The sequence below is a fragment of the Schistocerca serialis genome, chromosome 6 (genome assembly GCF_023864345.2).
Source record: "Schistocerca serialis cubense isolate TAMUIC-IGC-003099 chromosome 6, iqSchSeri2.2, whole genome shotgun sequence".
Lineage (NCBI taxonomy): Eukaryota > Metazoa > Arthropoda > Insecta > Orthoptera > Acrididae > Schistocerca > Schistocerca serialis.
In genome coordinates, this window is record NC_064643.1 from 50,197,068 (window position 1) to 50,211,934 (window position 14,867).

Here is a 14,867-nt window from a genome sequence, read left to right on the forward strand (position 1 = left end):
AGCAGGAACTATGACTCTCTTAAGGTAGCCAAATGCCTCGTCATCCGGCGAAGTACATTTGCTAACTCGAGAAACGCGTAGTGGGAGTAACTGAGACGACGTTAAGGTGGACATACAGTGGCATATCGGTTCTGTAGGACTGACCATATCATAAATTATAAATGCCTGAAAAAATGGGAGCAGCCGGCTCGAGTAACTATGACTCTCTTAAGGTAGCCAAATGCGTCGTCACTCTGCGAAATTTATTTGAAAACTCGAGGATATCGTCGTTGGAGTAACTCAGACAACGTTAAGGTTTACATGTTGCAGCATTTCGCTTCTGCATTGACTGGCCGCAGTACGAATTAAAGAGAGGAAAGATTCAAGGAAGGGGAGCAGCTCGCAGCAGGAACTATGACTCTCTTAAGGTAGCCAAATACCTCGTCATCCGGCGAAGTACATTTGCTAAAGAAACTCGTAGTGGGTGTCACTGTGACGACGTTTAGGTGGACATACAGTGGCATATCGGTTCTGTAGGACTGGCCATATCAAGTATGATAAAGGCCTAAAGAAATGGGAGCAGCTGGCAGGAGTAACCATGACTCTCTTAAGGTAGTCAAATGCCTCGTCACTCTGCGAAATTTATTTGAAAACTAGAGGATATCGTCGTTAAGTAACTCTGACAACGTTAAGGTGGACATGTTGCAGCATTTCGCTTCTGCATGGACTGGCCGCAGTACGAATTAAAGAGAGGAATAATTCAAAGAAAGGGGAGCAGCTGGCAAAAGGAACTATGATTCTCTTAAGGTAGCCAAATGCCTCGTTATCCGGCGAAGTACATTTGCTAACTCGAGAAACTCGTAGTGGAAGTAACTGTGACGACGTTTAGGTTGACATACAGTGGCATATCGGTTCTGTAGGACTGGCCATATCAAGAATGATAAAGGCCTAAAGAAATGGGAGCAGCTGGCAGGAGTAACCATGACTCTCTTAAGGTAGCCAAATGCCTCGTTACTCTGGGAAATTTATTTGAAAACTCGAGGATATCGTGGCTGGAGTAACTCAGACAACGTTAAGATTTACATGTTGCATCATTTCGCTTCTGCATTGACTGGCCGCAGTACGAATTAAAGAGAGGAAAGATTCAAAGGAAGGGGAGCATCTGGCAGCAGGAACTATGACTCTCTTAAGGTAGCCAAATGCCTCGTCATCCGGCGAAGTACATTTGCTAACTCGAGAAACTCGTAGTGGGAGTAACTGTGACGACGTTAAGGTGGACATACAGTGGCATATCGGTTCTGTAGGACTGACCATATCATAAATTATAAATGCCTGAAAAAATGGGAGCAGCCGGCTCGAGTAACTATGACTCTCTTAAGGTAGCCAAATGCGTCGTCACTCTGCGAAATTTATTTGAAAACTCGAGGATATCGTCGTTGGAGTAACTCAGACAACGTTAAGGTAAACATGTTGCAGCATTTCGCTTCTGCATTGACTGGCCGCAGTACGAATTAAAGAGAGGAAAGATTCAAGGAAGGGGAGCAGCTCGCAGCAGGAACTATGACTCTCTTAAGGTAGCCAAATACCTCGTCATCCGGCGAAGTACATTTGCTAAAGAAACTCGTAGTGGGTGTCACTGTGACGACGTTTAGGTGGACATACAGTGGCATATCGGTTCTGTAGGACTGGCCATATCAAGAATGATAAAGGCCTAAAGAAATGGGAGCAGCTGGCAGGAGGTACCATGACTCTCTTAAGGTAGCCAAATGCCTCGTTACTCTGGGAAATTTATTTGAAAACTCGAGGATATCGTGGCTGGAGTAACTCAGACAACGTTAAGGTTTACATGTTGCAGCATTTCGCTTCTGCATTGACTGGCCGCAGTACGAATTAAAGAGAGGAAAGATTCAAGGAAGGGGAGCAGCTCGCAGCAGGAACTATGACTCTCTTAAGGTAGCCAAATACCTCGTCATCCGGCGAAGTACATTTGCTAAAGAAACTCGTAGTGGGTGTCACTGTGACGACGTTTAGGTGGACATACAGTGGCATATCGGTTCTGTAGGACTGGCCATATCAAGTATGATAAAGGCCTAAAGAAATGGGAGCAGCTGGCAGGAGTAACCATGACTCTCTTAAGGTAGTCAAATGCCTCGTCACTCTGCGAAATTTATTTGAAAACTAGAGGATATCGTCGTTAAGTAACTCTGACAACGTTAAGGTGGACATGTTGCAGCATTTCGCTTCTGCATGGACTGGCCGCAGTACGAATTAAAGAGAGGAATAATTCAAAGAAAGGGGAGCAGCTGGCAAAAGGAACTATGATTCTCTTAAGGTAGCCAAATGCCTCGTTATCCGGCGAAGTACATTTGCTAACTCGAGAAACTCGTAGTGGAAGTAACTGTGACGACGTTTAGGTTGACATACAGTGGCATATCGGTTCTGTAGGACTGGCCATATCAAGAATGATAAAGGCCTAAAGAAATGGGAGCAGCTGGCAGGAGTAACCATGACTCTCTTAAGGTAGCCAAATGCCTCGTTACTCTGGGAAATTTATTTGAAAACTCGAGGATATCGTGGCTGGAGTAACTCAGACAACGTTAAGATTTACATGTTGCATCATTTCGCTTCTGCATTGACTGGCCGCAGTACGAATTAAAGAGAGGAAAGATTCAAAGGAAGGGGAGCATCTGGCAGCAGGAACTATGACTCTCTTAAGGTAGCCAAATGCCTCGTCATCCGGCGAAGTACATTTGCTAACTCGAGAAACTCGTAGTGGGAGTAACTGTGACGACGTTAAGGTGGACATACAGTGGCATATCGGTTCTGTAGGACTGACCATATTATAAATGCCTGAAAAAATGGGAGCAGCCGGCTCGAGTAACTATGACTCTCTTAAGGTAGCCAAATGCGTCGTCACTCTGCGAAATTTATTTGAAAACTCGAGGATATCGTCGTTGGAGTAACTCAGACAACGTTAAGGTTTACATGTTGCAGCATTTCGCTTCTGCATTGACTGGCCGCAGTACGAATTAAAGAGAGGAAAGATTCAAGGAAGGGGAGCAGCTCGCAGCAGGAACTATGACTCTCTTAAGGTAGCCAAATACCTCGTCATCCGGCGAAGTACATTTGCTAAAGAAACTCGTAGTGGGTGTCACTGTGACGACGTTTAGGTGGACATACAGTGGCATATCGGTTCTGTAGGACTGGCCATATCAAGTATGATAAAGGCCTGAAGAAATGGGAGCAGCTGGCAGGAGTAACGATGACTCTCTTAAAGTAGTCAAATGCCTCGTCACTCTGCGAAATTTATTTGAAAACTAGAGGATATCGTCGTTAAGTAACTCTGACAACGTTAAGGTGGACATGTTGCAGCATTTCACTTCTGCATGGACTGGCCGCAGTACGAATTAAAGAGAGGAATAATTCAAAGAAAGGGGAGCAGCTGGCAAAAGGAACTATGACTCTCTTAAGGTAGCCAAATGCCTCGTTATCCGGCGAAGTACATTTGCTAACTCGAGAAACTTGTAGTGGAAGTAACTGTGACGACGTTTAGGTTGACATACAGTGGCATATCGGTTCTGTAGGACTGGCCATATCAAGAATGATAAAGGCCTAAAGAAATGGGAGCAGCTGGCAGGAGTAACCATGACTCTCTTAAGGTAGCCAAATGCCTCGTTACTCTGGGAAATTTATTTGAAAACTCGAGGATATCGTGGCTGGAGTAACTCAGACAACGTTAAGGTTTACATGTTGCAGCATTTCGCTTCTGCATTGACTGGCCGCAGTACGAATTAAAGAGAGGAAAGATTCAAGGAAGGGGAGCAGCTCGCAGCAGGAACTATGACTCTCTTAAGGTAGCCAAATACCTCGTCATCCGGCGAAGTACATTTGCTAACTCAAGAAACTCGTAGTGGGTGTCACTGTGACGACGTTTAGGTGGACATACAGTGGCATATCGGTTCTGTAGGACTGGCCATATCAAGTATGATAAAGGCCTAAAGAAATGGGAGCAGCTGGCAGGAGTAACCATGACTCTCTTAAGGTAGTCAAATGCCTCGTCACTCTGCGAAATTTATTTGAAAACTAGAGGATATCGTCGTTAAGTAACTCTGACAACGTTAAGGTGGACATGTTGCAGCATTTCGCTTCTGCATGGACTGGCCGCAGTACGAATTAAAGAGAGGAATAATTCAAAGAAAGGGGAGCAGCTGGCAAAAGGAACTATGATTCTCTTAAGGTAGCCAAATGCCTCGTTATCCGGCGAAGTACATTTGCTAACTCGAGAAACTCGTAGTGGAAGTAACTGTGACGACGTTTAGGTTGACATACAGTGGCATATCGGTTCTGTAGGACTGGCCATATCAAGAATGATAAAGGCCTAAAGAAATGGGAGCAGCTGGCAGGAGTAACCATGACTCTCTTAAAGTAGCCAAATGCCTCGTTACTCTGGGAAATTTATTTGAAAACTCGAGGATATCGTGGCTGGAGTAACTCAGACAACGTTAAGATTTACATGTTGCATCATTTCGCTTCTGCATTGACTGGCCGCAGTACGAATTAAAGAGAGGAAAGATTCAAAGGAAGGGGAGCATCTGGCAGCAGGAACTATGACTCTCTTAAGGTAGCCAAATGCCTCGTCATCCGGCGAAGTACATTTGCTAACTCGAGAAACTCGTAGTGGGAGTAACTGTGACGACGTTAAGGTGGACATACAGTGGCATATCGGTTCTGTAGGACTGGCCATATCAAGTATGATAAAGGCCTAAAGAAATGGGAGCAGCTGGCAGGAGTAACCATGACTCTCTTAAGGTAGCCAAATGCCTCGTTACTCTGGGAAATTTATTTGAAAACTCGAGGATATCGTCGTTGGAGTAACTCAGACAACGTTAAGGTTTACATGTTGCAGCATTTCGCTTCTGCATTGACTGGCCGCAGTACGAATTAAAGAGAGGAAAGATTCAAGGAAGGGGAGCAGCTCGCAGCAGGAACTATGACTCTCTTAAGGTAGCCAAATACCTCGTCATCCGGCGAAGTACATTTGCTAAAGAAACTCGTAGTGGGTGTCACTGTGACGACGTTTAGGTGGACATACAGTGGCATATCGGTTCTGTAGGACTGGCCATATCAAGTATGATAAAGGCCTAAAGAAATGGGAGCAGCTGGCAGGAGTAACCATGACTCTCTTAAGGTAGTCAAATGCCTCGTCACTCTGCGAAATTTATTTGAAAACTAGAGGATATCGTCGTTAAGTAACTCTGACAACGTTAAGGTGGACATGTTGCAGCATTTCGCTTCTGCATGGACTGGCCGCAGTACGAATTAAAGAGAGGAATAATTCAAAGAAAGGGGAGCAGCTGGCAAAAGGAACTATGACTCTCTTAAGGTAGCCAAATGCCTCGTTATCCGGCGAAGTACATTTGCTAACTCGAGAAACTCGTAGTGGAAGTAACTGTGACGACGTTTAGGTTGACATACAGTGGCATATCGGTTCTGTAGGACTGGCCATATCAAGAATGATAAAGGCCTAAAGAAATGGGAGCAGCTGGCAGGAGTAACCATGACTCTCTTAAGGTAGCCAAATGCCTCGTTACTCTGGGAAATTTATTTGAAAACTCGAGGATATCGTGGCTGGAGTAACTCAGACAACGTTAAGGTTTACATGTTGCATCATTTCGCTTCTGCATTGACTGGCCGCAGTACGAATTAAAGAGAGGAAAGATTCAAAGGAAGGGGAGCATCTGGCAGCAGGAACTATGACTCTCTTAAGGTAGCCAAATACCTCGTCATCCGGCGAAGTACATTTGCTAACTCATGAATCTCGTAGTGGGTGTCACTGTGACGACGTTTAGGTGGACATACAGTGGCATATCGGTTCTGTAGGACTGACCATATCAAGAATGATAAATGCCTGAAAAAATGGGAGCAGCCGGCAGGAGTAACTATGACTCTCTTAAGGTAGCCAAATGCCTCGTCACTCTGCAAAATTTATTTGAAAACTCGGGGATATCGTCGTTGGAGTAACTCAGACAACGTTAAGGTAAACATGTTGCAGCATTTCGCTTCTGCATGGACTGGCCGCAGTACGAATTAAAGAGAGGAAAGATTCAAAGGAAGGGGAGCATCTGGCAGCAGGAACTATGACCCTCTTAAGGTAGCCAAATGCCTCGTCATCCGGCGAAGTACATTTGCTAACTCGAGAAACTCGTAGTGGGAGTAACTGTGACGACGTTAAGGTGGACATACAGTGGCATATCGGTTCTGTAGGACTGACCATATCAAGTATGATAAAGGCCTAAAGAAATGGGAGCAGCCGGCAGGAGTAACCATGACTCTCTTAAGGTAGCCAAATGCGTCGTCACTCTGCGAAATTTATTTGAAAACTCGAGGATATCGTCGTTGGAGTAACTCAGACAACGTTAAGGTATACATGTTGCAGCATTTCGCTTCTGCATTGACTGGCCGCAGTACGAATTAAAGAGAGGAAAGATTCAAGGAAGGGGAGCAGCTCGCAGCAGGAACTATGACTCTCTTAAGGTAGCCAAATACCTCGTCATCCGGCGAAGTACATTTGCTAACTCATGAATCTCGTAGTGGGTGTCACTGTGACGACGTTTAGGTGGACATACAGTGGCATATCGGTTCTGTAGGACTGACCATATCAAGATTGATAAATGCCTGAAAAAATGGGAGCAGCCGGCAGGAGTAACTATGACTCTCTTAAGGTAGCCAAATGCCTCGTCACTCTGCAAAATTTATTTGAAAACTCGGGGATATCGTCGTTGGAGTAACTCAGACAACGTTAAGGTAAACATGTTGCAGCATTTCGCTTCTGCATGGACTGGCCGCAGTACGAATTAAAGAGAGGAATAATTCAAAGAAAGGGGAGCAGCTGGCAAAAGGAACTATGACTCTCTTAAGGTAGCCAAATGCCTCGTTATCCGGCGAAGTACATTTGCTAACTCGAGAAACTCGTAGTGGAAGTAACTGTGACGACGTTTAGGTTGACATACAGTGGCATATCGGTTCTGTAGGACTGGCCATATCAAGAATGATAAAGGCCTAAAGAAATGGGAGCAGCTGGCAGGAGTAACCATGACTCTCTTAAGGTAGCCAAATGCCTCGTTACTCTGGGAAATTTATTTGAAAACTCGAGGATATCGTGGCTGGAGTAACTCAGACAACGTTAAGGTTTACATGTTACATCATTTCGCTTCTGCATTGACTGGCCGCAGTACGAATTAAAGAGAGGAAAGATTCAAAGGAAGGGGAGCGTCTGGCAGCAGGAACTATGACTCTCTTAAGGTAGCCAAATACCTCGTCATCCGGCGAAGTACATTTGCTAACTCATGAATCTCGTAGTGGGTGTCACTGTGACGACGTTTAGGTGGACATACAGTGGCATATCGGTTCTGTAGGACTGACCATATCAAGACTGATAAATGCCTGAAAAAATGGGAGCAGCCGGCAGGAGTAACTATGACTCTCTTAAGGTAGCCAAATGCCTCGTCACTCTGCAAAATTTATTTGAAAACTCGGGGATATCGTCGTTGGAGTAACTCAGACAACGTTAAGGTAAACATGTTGCAGCATTTCGCTTCTGCATGGACTGGCCGCAGTACGAATTAAAGAGAGGAAAAGTTCAAAGGAAGGGGAGCAGCTGGCGGCAGGAACTATGACTCTCTTAAGGTAGCCAAATACCTCGTCATCCGGCGAAGTACATTTGCTAACTCATGAATCTCGTAGTGGGTGTCACTGTGACGACGTTTAGGTGGACATACAGTGGGATATCGGTTCTGTAGGACTGACCATATCAAGAATGATAAAGGCCTAAAGAAATGGGAGCAGCTGGCAGGAGTAACCATGACTCTCTTAAGGTAGCCAAATGCCTCTTTACTCTGGGAAATTTATTTGAAAACTCGAGGATATCGTGGCTGGAGTAACTCAGACAACGTTAAGGTGGACATGTTGCAGCATTTCGCTTCTGCATGGACTGGCCGCAGTACGAATTAAAGAGAGGAATAATTCAAAGAAAGGGGAGCAGCTGGCAAAAGGAACTATGATTCTCTTAAGGTAGCCAAATGCCTCGTTATCCGGCGAAGTACATTTGCTAACTCGAGAAACTCGTAGTGGAAGTAACTGTGACGACGTTTAGGTTGACATACAGTGGCATATCGGTTCTGTAGGACTGGCCATATCAAGAATGATAAAGGCCTAAAGAAATGGGAGCAGCTGGCAGGAGTAACCATGACTCTCTTAAGGTAGCCAAATGCCTCGTTACTCTGGGAAATTTATTTGAAAACTCGAGGATATCGTGGCTGGAGTAACTCAGACAACGTTAAGATTTACATGTTGCATCATTTCGCTTCTGCATTGACTGGCCGCAGTACGAATTAAAGAGAGGAAAGATTCAAAGGAAGGGGAGCATCTGGCAGCAGGAACTATGACTCTCTTAAGGTAGCCAAATGCCTCGTCATCCGGCGAAGTACATTTGCTAACTCGAGAAACTCGTAGTGGGAGTAACTGTGACGACGTTAAGGTGGACATACAGTTGCATATCGGTTCTGTAGGACTGACCATATCAAGTATGATAAAGGCCTAAAGAAATGGGAGCAGCCGGCAGGAGTAACCATGACTCTCTTAAGGTAGCCAAATGCGTCGTCACTCTGCGAAATTTATTTGAAAACTCGAGGATATCGTCGTTGGAGTAACTCAGACAACGTTAAGGTTTACATGTTGCAGCATTTCGCTTCTGCATTGACTGGCCGCAGTACGAATTAAAGAGAGGAAAGATTCAAGGAAGGGGAGCAGCTCGCAGCAGGAACTATGACTCTCTTAAGGTAGCCAAATACCTCGTCATCCGGCGAAGTACATTTGCTAACTCAAGAAACTCGTAGTGGGTGTCACTGTGACGACGTTTAGGTGGACATACAGTGGCATATCGGTTCTGTAGGACTGGCCATATCAAGTATGATAAAGGCCTAAAGAAATGGGAGCAGCTGGCAGGAGTAACCATGACTCTCTTAAGGTAGTCAAATGCCTCGTCACTCTGCGAAATTTATTTGAAAACTAGAGGATATCGTCGTTAAGTAACTCTGACAACGTTAAGGTGGACATGTTGCAGCATTTCGCTTCTGCATGGAGTGGCCGCAGTACGAATTAAAGAGAGGAATAATTCAAAGAAAGGGGAGCAGCTGGCAAAAGGAACTATGACTCTCTTAAGGTAGCCAAATGCCTCGTTATCCGGCGAAGTACATTTGCTAACTCGAGAAACTCGTAGTGGAAGTAACTGTGACGACGTTTAGGTTGACATACAGTGGCATATCGGTTCTGTAGGACTGGCCATATCAAGAATGATAAAGGCATAATGAAATGGGAGCAGCTGGCAGGAGTAACCATGACTCTCTTAAGGTAGCCAAATGCCTCGTCATCCGGCGAAGTACATTTGCTAACTCATGAATCTCGTAGTGGGTGTCACTGTGACGACGTTTAGGTGGACATACAGTGGCATATCGGTTCTGTAGGACTGACCATATCAAGAATGATAAATGCCTGAAAAAATGGGAGCAGCCGGCAGGAGTAACTATGACTCTCTTAAGGTAGTCAAATGCCTCGTCACTCTGCAAAATTTATTTGAAAACTCGGGGATATCGTCGTTGGAGTAACTCAGACAACGTTGAGGTAAACATGTTGCAGCATTTCGCTTCTGCATGGACTGGCCGCAGTACGAATTAAAGAGAGGAAAAGTTCAAAGGAAGGGGAGCAGCTGGCGGCAGGAACTATGACTCTCTTAAGGTAGCCCAATACCTCGTCATCCGGCGAAGTACATTTGCTAACTCATGAATCTCGTAGTGGGTGTCACTGTGACGACGTTTAGGTGGACATACAGTGGGATATCGGTTCTGTAGGACTGACCATATCAAGAATGATAAAGGCCTAAAGAAATGGCAGCAGCTGGCAGGAGTAACCATGACTCTCTTAAGGTAGCCAAATGCCTCGTTACTCTGGGAAATTTATTTGAAAACTCGAGGATATCGTCGTTGGAGTAACTCAGACAACGTTAAGGTTTACATGTTGCAGCATTTCGCTTCTGCATTGACTGGCCGCAGTACGAATTAAAGAGAGGAAAGATTCAAAGGAAGGGGAGCATCTGGCAGCAGGAACTATGACTCTCTTAAGGTAGCCAAATGCCTCGTCATCCGGCGAAGTACATTTGCTAACTCGAGAAACTCGTAGTGGGAGTAACTGTGACGACGTTAAGGTGGACATACAGTTGCATATCGGTTCTGTAGGACTGACCATATCAAGTATGATAAAGGCCTAAAGAAATGGGAGCAGCCGGCAGGAGTAACCATGACTCTCTTAAGGTAGCCAAATGCGTCGTCACTCTGCGAAATTTATTTGAAAACTCGAGGATATCGTCGTTGGAGTAACACAGACAACGTTAAGGTTTACATGTTGCAGCATTTCGCTTCTGCATTGACTGGCCGCAGTACGAATTAAAGAGAGGAAAGATTCAAGGAAGGGGAGCAGCTCGCAGCAGGAACTATGACTCTCTTAAGGTAGCCAAATACCTCGTCATCCGGCGAAGTACATTTGCTAACTCAAGAAACTCGTAGTGGGTGTCACTGTGACGACGTTTAGGTGGACATACAGTGGCATATCGGTTCTGTAGGACTGGCCATATCAAGTATGATAATGGCCTAAAGAAATGGGAGCAGCTGGCAGGAGTAACCATGACTCTCTTAAGGTAGTCAAATGCCTCGTCACTCTGCGAAATTTATTTGAAAACTAGAGGATATCGTCGTTAAGTAACTCTGACAACGTTAAGGTGGACATGTTGCAGCATTTCGCTTCTGCATGGAGTGGCCGCAGTACGAATTAAAGAGAGGAATAATTCAAAGAAAGGGGAGCAGCTGGCAAAAGGAACTATGACTCTCTTAAGGTAGCCAAATGCCTCGTTATCCGGCGAAGTACATTTGCTAACTCGAGAAACTCGTAGTGGAAGTAACTGTGACGACGTTTAGGTTGACATACAGTGGCATATCGGTTCTGTAGGACTGGCCATATCAAGAATGATAAAGGCATAATGAAATGGGAGCAGCTGGCAGGAGTAACCATGACTCTCTTAAGGTAGCCAAATGCCTCGTTACTCTGGGAAATTTATTTGAAAACTCGAGGATATCGTGGCTGGAGTAACTCAGACAACGTTAAGGTTTACATGTTGCATCATTTCGCTTCTGCATTGACTGGCCGCAGTACGAATTAAAGAGAGGAAAGATTCAAAGGAAGGGGAGCATCTGGCAGCAGGAACTATGACTCTCTTAAGGTAGCCAAATACCTCGTCATCCGGCGAAGTACATTTGCTAACTCATGAATCTCGTAGTGGGTGTCACTGTGACGACGTTTAGGTGGACATACAGTGGCATATCGGTTCTGTAGGACTGACCATATCAAGAATGATAAATGCCTGAAAAAATGGGAGCAGCCGGCAGGAGTATCTATGACTCTCTTAAGGTAGCCAAATGCCTCGTCACTCTGCAAAATTTATTTGAAAACTCGGGGATATCGTCGTTGGAGTAACTCAGACAACGTTAAGGTAAACATGTTGCAGCATTTCGCTTCTGCATGGACTGGCCGCAGTACGAATTAAAGAGAGGAATAATTCAAAGAAAGGGGAGCAGCTGGCAAAAGGAACTATGACTCTCTTAAGGTAGCCAAATGCCTCGTTATCCGGCGAAGTACATTTGCTAACTCGAGAAACTCATAGTGGAAGTAACTGTGACGACGTTTAGGTTGACATACAGTGGCATATCGGTTCTGTAGGACTGGCCATATCAAGAATGATAAAGGCCTAAAGAAATGGGAGCAGCTGGCAGGAGTAACCATGACTCTCTTAAGGTAGCCAAATGCCTCGTTACTCTGGGAAATTTATTTGAAAACTCGAGGATATCGTGGCTGGAGTAACTCAGACAACGTTAAGGTTTACATGTTGCATCATTTCGCTTCTGCATTGACTGGCCGCAGTACGAATTAAAGAGAGGAAAGATTCAAAGGAAGGGGAGCATCTGGCAGCAGGAACTATGACTCTCTTAAGGTAGCCAAATGCCTCGTCATCCGGCGAAGTACATTTGCTAACTCGAGAAACTCGTAGTGGGAGTAACTGTGACGACGTTAAGGTGGACATACAGTTGCATATCGGTTCTGTAGGACTGACCATATCAAGTATGATAAAGGCCTAAGGAAATGGGAGCAGCCGGCAGGAGTAACCATGACTCTCTTAAGGTAGCCAAATGCGTCGTCACTCTGCGAAATTTATTTGAAAACTAGAGGATATCGTCGTTGGAGTAACTCAGACAACGTTAAGGTTTACATGTTGCAGCATTTCGCTTCTGCATTGACTGGCCGCAGTACGAATTAAAGAGAGGAAAGATTCAAGGAAGGGGAGCAGCTCGCAGCAGGAACTATGACTCTCTTAAGGTAGCCAAATACCTCGTCATCCGGCGAAGTACATTTGCTAACTCAAGAAACTCGTAGTGGGTGTCACTGTGACGACGTTTAGGTGGACATACAGTGGCATATCGGTTCTGTAGGACTGGCCATATCAAGTATGATAAAGGCCTAAAGAAATGGGAGCAGCTGGCAGGAGTAACCATGACTCTCTTAAGGTAGTCAAATGCCTCGTCACTCTGCGAAATTTATTTGAAAACTAGAGGATATCGTCGTTAAGTAACTCTGACAACGTTAAGGTGGACATGTTGCAGCATTTCGCTTCTGCATGGACTGGCCGCAGTACGAATTAAAGAGAGGAATAATTCAAAGAAAGGGGAGCAGCTGGCAAAAGGAACTATGACTCTCTTAAGGTAGCCAAATGCCTCGTTATCCGGCGAAGTACATTTGCTAACTCGAGAAACTCGTAGTGGAAGTAACTGTGACGACGTTTAGGTTGACATACAGTGGCATATCGGTTCTGTAGGACTGGCCATATCAAGAATGATAAAGGCATAATGAAATGGGAGCAGCTGGCAGGAGTAACCATGACTCTCTTAAGGTAGCCAAATGCCTCGTTACTCTGGGAAATTTATTTGAAAACTCGAGGATATCGTGGCTGGAGTAACTCAGACAACGTTAAGGTTTACATGTTGCATCATTTCGCTTCTGCATTGACTGGCCGCAGTACGAATTAAAGAGAGGAAAGATTCAAAGGAAGGGGAGCATCTGGCAGCAGGAACTATGACTCTCTTAAGGTAGCCAAATACCTCGTCATCCGGCGAAGTACATTTGCTAACTCATGAATCTCGTAGTGGGTGTCACTGTGACGACGTTTAGGTGGACATACAGTGGCATATCGGTTCTGTAGGACTGACCATATCAAGAATGATAAATGCCTGAAAAAATGGGAGCAGCCGGCAGGAGTAACTATGACTCTCTTAAGGTAGCCAAATGCCTCGTCACTCTGCAAAATTTATTTGAAAACTCGGGGATATCGTCGTTGGAGTAACTCAGACAACGTTAAGGTAAACATGTTGCAGCATTTCGCTTCTGCATGGACTGGCCGCAGTACGAATTAAAGAGAGGAATAATTCAAAGAAAGGGGAGCAGCTGGCAAAAGGAACTATGACTCTCTTAAGGTAGCCAAATGCCTCGTTATCCGGCGAAGTACATTTGCTAACTCGAGAAACTCATAGTGGAAGTAACTGTGACGACGTTTAGGTTGACATACAGTGGCATATCGGTTCTGTAGGACTGGCCATATCAAGAATGATAAAGGCCTAAAGAAATGGGAGCAGCTGGCAGGAGTAACCATGACTCTCTTAAGGTAGCCAAATGCCTCGTTACTCTGGGAAATTTATTTGAAAACTCGAGGATATCGTGGCTGGAGTAACTCAGACAACGTTAAGGTTTACATGTTGCATCATTTCGCTTCTGCATTGACTGGCCGCAGTACGAATTAAAGAGAGGAAAGATTCAAAGGAAGGGGAGCATCTGGCAGCAGGAACTATGACTCTCTTAAGGTAGCCAAATGCCTCGTCATCCGGCGAAGTACATTTGCTAACTCGAGAAACTCGTAGTGGGAGTAACTGTGACGACGTTAAGGTGGACATACAGTTGCATATCGGTTCTGTAGGACTGACCATATCAAGTATGATAAAGGCCTAAGGAAATGGGAGCAGCCGGCAGGAGTAACCATGACTCTCTTAAGGTAGCCAAATGCGTCGTCACTCTGCGAAATTTATTTGAAAACTAGAGGATATCGTCGTTGGAGTAACTCAGACAACGTTAAGGTTTACATGTTGCAGCATTTCGCTTCTGCATTGACTGGCCGCAGTACGAATTAAAGAGAGGAAAGATTCAAGGAAGGGGAGCAGCTCGCAGCAGGAACTATGACTCTCTTAAGGTAGCCAAATACCTCGTCATCCGGCGAAGTACATTTGCTAACTCAAGAAACTCGTAGTGGGTGTCACTGTGACGACGTTTAGGTGGACATACAGTGGCATATCGGTTCTGTAGGACTGGCCATATCAAGTATGATAAAGGCCTAAAGAAATGGGAGCAGCTGGCAGGAGTAACCATGACTCTCTTAAGGTAGTCAAATGCCTCGTCACTCTGCGAAATTTATTTGAAAACTAGAGGATATCGTCGTTAAGTAACTCTGACAACGTTAAGGTGGACATGTTGCAGCATTTCGCTTCTGCATGGACTGGCCGCAGTACGAATTAAAGAGAGGAATAATTCAAAGAAAGGGGAGCAGCTGGCAAAAGGAACTATGACTCTCTTAAGGTAGCCAAATGCCTCGTTATCCGGCGAAGTACATTTGCTAACTCGAGAAACTCGTAGTGGAAGTAACTGTGACGACGTTTAGGATGACATACAGTGGCATATCGGTTCTG